This window comes from Lycium barbarum, chromosome 2, assembly GCF_019175385.1.
Source record: "Lycium barbarum isolate Lr01 chromosome 2, ASM1917538v2, whole genome shotgun sequence".
Lineage (NCBI taxonomy): Eukaryota > Viridiplantae > Streptophyta > Magnoliopsida > Solanales > Solanaceae > Lycium > Lycium barbarum.
In genome coordinates this window covers 126,313,681-126,320,394 of record NC_083338.1, presented here as the reverse complement: position 1 = coordinate 126,320,394, position 6,714 = coordinate 126,313,681, and the positions used below count along the sequence as shown (strand labels likewise).

General features: G+C 32.1%; 1 long non-coding RNA gene across 2 annotated transcripts; it reads right to left on the bottom strand.

The window, feature by feature from the left end:
• Nucleotides 1-3,651: 3,651 nt before the first annotated feature.
• Nucleotides 3,652-6,081, bottom strand: LOC132627116 (uncharacterized). 2 transcript variants are annotated; one of them, XR_009577786.1, is made up of 3 exons: nt 5,655-5,845; nt 5,397-5,495; nt 3,652-5,177 (listed from the first exon to the last, which is right to left on the bottom strand). It is a non-coding gene; the product is annotated as an uncharacterized LOC132627116 (long non-coding RNA). The 2 variants fall into 2 exon arrangements; XR_009577785.1 differs by having other exon boundaries at nt 3,652-5,495; nt 5,655-6,081.
• Nucleotides 6,082-6,714: the final 633 nt, after the last annotated feature.

Genomic DNA, 6,714 nt, shown 5'->3' with positions numbered 1-6,714 from the left:
GGTTCCTTACACTTGGCCTCTCTTGAAAAGCATTATTGTGAAGAGTACTATTTCATTTTTGTATTTTTCTTTCTGGCATTTTTGTGTGAATGCTATGTTCTGGAAATAGTAGATCAATCTAAAAATTATTGTGGTTCACGCAGAATTTGATTTTAAAAAAGAAAAGTCCATAGAAAGAAAGTGCCGCTCAACATTTTGAATTGGTGGCTTTTGCTTTTAATAAATTATAAAGTGGTATTTGGCCTCTGTTCAAGTCCTTAACTGTATGAGTGCTCCACTAAAGAGATGAAATTGGAGACTTTAATGCAAATTATGCATTTAATTATCCTGCATTACCTTCTCCTAATTTCAATCTTGGTTAGCTTTCAACTTCAATAAAACCTCAAGTTGAAACTGAAAAAACTTTATTATGTTTTAAAATTTCAGATATTTAAGCGTACTCTAAATGGCTTATCTGACTAATAGCCATATATATAGAACCAAGTGAAAATGACTTTTAAGTTAATATTTTCATAGTGCTCAGAGCATAAGCAATGATCAATTTTGGCGGTTATTTTCTAAATGGTTACGTCTATCTAACTTCTTTCTTACCTGTAAAGCGGAAAGGATATGACTTCGCTAAGTTTAATCTTTGCAAAATTATGAACAAGACAAAGCAGGCAGTTGGTTCCCTTGCTTCGTCCATTATATCAAGAAGAAATTGACAATAAAATAGGGTCATTATAAAAACTTGATTCTAAAACGACAAGATAGGTGTTCATTATTACATTTCAAAATATATTATCTAATTTGCATGCGAGTGATGATTGAGAATAAAATATTTTAAAGGTTAGTTTGTTACTGGTTTTACCAAATGAACTTAGTATATTGATATACAATTTGGTGGCATGCATGAAATTATATGAAATATTGATTTCGAAGTTGTAAAATATGGCTTACGCGTAAAATATGGCTTACGCTTACATTTTGCGATACTATTTGAAATTTATTTTAGCAATCATGAAAAAATATTCTATGTTTAAGGGTTACGTGGGTTAGTTGAAAATTATATTGAAAAGAAAATCAAATCCTTAACGAGGAGATGGAATACTTTCTAATGAAGTATAATAGTTCACATATGAATACAAAATGTCCAATTATATAGTACCTCTAAATTAGATATTAGAGGTAGGGAAAAGTATACGTACACTCTATCCTCCTCAAACCTCATTTGTGGAATTACATCGGATATGTTATTGTTGTATATAGTATCTCAAAATAGACAATAATCCAATGTAAAAATGATATTACAGTAATTTTGGACAAAAGTATGTGTTATACTTCTTGATCATGCAAAATGTTGTCAGGTTGCAATATCTAAGAATACATTGTATCAACCTTAGAGAATGAAAAAACAATAATTATTTAAACTTTTAGTATATTAATCATTTAAAATTATTTAATTATTTAATCAATGTAGGACAAGTGACAGAAGGAAATATTTTCTCACATGCCAAACTTTTCCATACACTTTCAAGCGGGAGATCAATGTCGACAACAAAAGTGTGGTTATGATAGAGAAATTGAAATTGATGAAAGGAATATAATCTATACGGAAGTATCAGGTGATATATGCTTCATTACTCATTTCTACCTCGCAAAATCAATATAAGTAAAAAAAATTACATGTATCTAATTAAAACTTTGATGGTTTATCTTTCTTTGTTCAAACGATATCCAGTCATCTTGACTTAGACAAACAATTTATCATACCGATGAGCCACAATTCAAAGAAACTTGGACCTTAATTATTCTTTCACGTATAATTAATTACTTGAATTTTTATTTTAGTAATATTGATATTAATTTACATAATCGTGTATTATCTGACTCAGTGAATACGTGCAACGCACGTGAGGAGAAACTAGTTTTACGAAATGCTTCAGCCTCTATGTCCAGATCAACATGGTATACTTCTTGAACCAATAAGAGTAGTCATTTTCCATCACAATATACATCAGTTGTTGATGCATTACATTCTTGTGTAATCAATAACATGCAACTTTCCTTCTAACTTCTAATTATCGGAAATGATCATGAATGAATAGGTTATAAAACCCCTTAAGCTATCACCATTTTACGAGTCTCATACCTAAATCTTTAAGCGTTTCTATTACCCCCGGCTGTAACATCCTTTAGATTATAAAAAGCCCGGTTGAATATGGCAAAATGTTTGGGATAACTTGCTGAGAGGCGTTTGGGAGATGAAAAAACCTTAAAAATGAGTCCACCTGGCACAACGAGTTCATGGTAGTTCGGAGGGTCTTGTACGATCCAATAGTTTAGGTTGGGGGGGGGGGGGGGGGGGGGGGATGTTATCCTATTTGCTCAAATTATTTTCCACGAGTCATATTCTTCGGGGGGGAAGGGGTGGGGGTATTTCAATATGAGTTCATGGTTCTTCAGGGGGGTTTTGTGAACAAATAATTTAGGTATGAAACTCGCAAAATGGTGATAGTTTAATGCGTTTTTAACACGGGAGGAGGCATTGGAAATTTCCTGAGATTCTCATAAACATCATAACATACTGAAGTTTCTGAGTCTGTAGGCCAGTGAGGAGCACCATTTAAGAAAACACCCTTATATTGGTCTGAAAGGTGTATGTTTCGATATGGAAAATAATGTTTGACTTTGATCTGTACAGACCATAGATTTGGATAACTTGGCAATACGGTGACTTGGAAGTATCAAATGTCAAATTCAAGCATGAAATTATTGAATATCTATCGAGTGTCGATTTAGATATGGGAATGTTGAGAAATACTTGGGTAGTTGGACTGTATACCACTGTATTTATCCTCCTAAGCTTTATATCCACTTGTATTCCATATTCATACCAAAGACTACAAGGTGAAGCTATGTGCGCCCCTATTATTTTTGGGAAAATGATGAACCGCGAAATCACTCACTCTGTTTCACTTTCTTTGTCATAATTCAAGTTGGCATAAAATTTCATAACGAAATGATAATTTTGAAACTAGTTAATGTATAGGTGATTAGGTGTATACACCATTTTTGTGATTATGGACATGATTAATAAACACCCAATTTTACACATGATCTACTGATCAATTGTATATTTGTAGTTGGTTTAGTTTTATGAAATGTACTATGATACATCCAACTAAGTTCATTTGACAACTCGTCAGCCGTCTAATGAGATACAGTAATAGAAAATACTCCCTCTATCCCAAAAAGATTTACACTTTTCGTTTTTCGATAGTTAAACTTTCTAATTTTGACCATATGTTAGAACTCAAAGAACAACTCATTTGACTCTCAAAAAGTGAAAAATGTCAATCTTTTTGGGACGAAAGGAGTATAAAAAAATATCTGGATATTTTAATTTTTTTTCCATAAGAGTCGATTGCATGAAATTAATTATGCCATCTATGTATTGTTACTGTTCTCACTAGCAGTGATAGTGGCTTACCACGAAAGAGATGGTACAAACACAATATCTGACTTACCACATAATGTGATTGATGATATTTTATACTCTTATGTCCATTAAAGAAGTAGCAACGATGAGCATCTTGTCCTAAAAATGAAACCATATATGATCTATGCATCCAGTGTTTGTGCTTGATCAATAATTCTGTGAGATGGATAAACGAAAGTACATTTGATGATTACAAAAGTATTGTCAACAAAATCCTCTTGAACCACAGTGGCCCTATCATCAAGTTTGTTATTGACATTTCAAGTGCTGATCATTATAAATTGAATATTGATGTTTGGTTGCTTTGGACATGTAACGGAGGTGTTCATGAACTGACCATCCAAAACATCATGAAACAATCATATACTTTGCCTCCTTTCTTATTCAAGTATTCAAAATCGAGATATGTGAACATTACTACAATATCGTGCTTTCAGATACATGTGAAAGTCAAACTAAGGCTAATAACATTCGGATCAATATTTGCAAATAAAATGATCATAGCTCCATTGATCTTGATCTTGAAGCTTTCATGTTGTATTCAATACCTCAATATGTCTGCCCCAACGCTCAGTTGCTTGCTCATTATTGAAAGTCGTTACGTTGATTTGAAGTTCGTAAAAGTCTATTCTGAGCTGAAAAGGTTAAACATTTTGATGACCACGAATTATGATCGAGAATCTTGAACAAGGTTTAACTTGGCAGAGCTTATTTCTTCATTTCCTAAACTAACGACGCTTTTCTTCGAGGTAATTACATTGCAAACTTAATGTTTTATACGATATATCCTATTGCTTGTTAGAAAATAGTCTCATGTATTTGTTCTTAATGATATCTTTTCTAACAAAATTTAAAAAATTAGTTTCAAATTCAATGCCAAATAGACTTGGGGCTCCACTAAAGAATTTGCATGTTTTTATGTTCGATTTTTATTTTCTTGATCGAGTTCAGATTTCAACAGTCATTTGCTTACTTCAAAGTGCACCCAAATTGCATACACTGAAGATTCAAGTAATTTTTAAAGAGCGAAATTTTAATATCCTTATTATTGATGTCCTATTTAAAACAATGATTATATCGACACTTATAAAAGTTGTACATTGCGAAATTTTAGCAAAAGCAACCAAACATGTTTCATATATGACATCAATATTAAGGATATTTAAATTTAGCTCATTATAAATTATGTGAATCTTCAGTGTATGCAACTTCGGTGCACTTTGAAGTAAGCACATGACAGCTGAAGTCTGAACTCGATCAAGAAACTGAAAACCAAACATAAGAACATGCAAATTCTCTAGTGGTGCCCCAAGTCTATTTGGCATTGAATTTGAAACTAACTCTATTTGGCATTGAATTTGAAACAAACTTTTAAAAAAAAAAAAATTAAAAACAAATACATTAGACGATTTTTTAACAACCAATAGGATATATCATGAAACATTAAGTTTGCAATTTAATTACCTTGAAGAAAGGACCGCTGAAGAAAAGCTTCATTAGTTTAATGAAGAAATAAGCTCTGACAAGTTAAACTTTGTCCAAAATTCTCGATCATAATTCTTGGATTCCTAAATGCATTTATGGCTATAAACTATAGCTTGGCTAATTATCTTCTGATCTGCATTTAATAGTTTAGATAATTTTCAACATCCTTAGGTGTTTCTCTAGGAGGATCATCTTTATCGACCATGTTGACCTACAATCTTAAACTCACAATAATTAGAAAAATTGTGAAGAAAAAAAATGCACTTTTGTTATATGATTGATTGTTGAAGTAGGAGAACCCCTGACTAACACACATAAAATTCGAAACATCCTTCAACAATGTCCTCACAAACATAATTTAATAGAGAGAGCAGTAAAAGAACTATGATTACTATTTAAAAAGGCAGATAAAGATATAAAGAACACTGACCTTTTGTGGTGATATTCCTTATAATTCTTCCATTGAATCCTTAACTTAAGGCCTTGAATTGGAAAACCGTAAAAAAGGATTTGAACTCAGATCGGTATGCTGAAATTGAAAACAGAGAAGGATAAAGAGGGATGACCTTTATATGGTGTCAAATCTGGGACTTGTTAGCAGAAGTCTTTAGATGCAAGGCTTAAAATAGAAAAAATTGAAACTAAAGATTAGATCTCAGATAAAACATTAAGTTTGCAATTTAATTACCTTGAAGAATGGGCCGCCGAAGAAAAGCGCCATTAGTTTAGGGAATGAAGAAATAAGCTCTGACAAGTTAAACCTTGTTCAAGATTCTCGATCATAATTCTTGGTCATCAAAATACTCAACATTTTCAGCTCAGATAGGCTTTGAGGGATTTCTAATCAACATAATGACTTTAAGTAGGCGTTTGGCCATGAAAACCAAATATTTTTTACTTTATATGGAATTTTGAAGTTGGAATTGAAGAAGTTCGCAAAAAATATTTGATTATTTAAATGTATTAAAAGTGAAAAAGGTGAAAACATGATTTTAGATGTTTTTTAAATTTCAAATACAACTTTGTATTTGGAATTGTCAAGGCCAAACGTTGATTTTCAAATAAATGAAAATAATTTTCCCGAAAAGAGTGAAAATTTCTCATGGCCAAACAGGCCCTAAATAACATGCAAACAACTCAGCCTTGGGGCAGACATATTAAGGTATTGAATATAAATAAAACATGTACGCTTCGAGATCAAGAGCAATGAAGCTACGATGATTTTATTTGTCAATATTGGATCAAATTTTATTAGCCTTAGTTCGACTTCCACAAAATTCTGAAATACGATATTGTACTAGTGTCACAGGGCAACTTGATGGTGCAACTAGTGATGTTCACATATCTCAATTTTGAATACTTGAATAAGAAAGGAGGCAAATTATATGAATGTTGCATGATTTTTTGGATGTCGAGTTCCTGAACACCGATCTATATTCAAATTATTTAAATGATCAATACTTGAAAATTGAAATGTCAATAACAAACTTGACGATAGGGCCACTGTAGTTCAAGAGGATCTTGTTGACAATGCTTTATATTCATCAAATGTGCTTTCGATCATCTCACAGAATTGCTAATTCTGATCAAGCATAAGGACTAGATGCGTGGATCTTATATGGTTCCATCTTTTGGACAAGATACTCATCGTTGCTACTTCTTTAATGGACATACAACATTTAATATCATCAATCACATTACGGGGTAAGTCAGATATTCTGTCTATACTATCTCCTTCGTGGTAATAA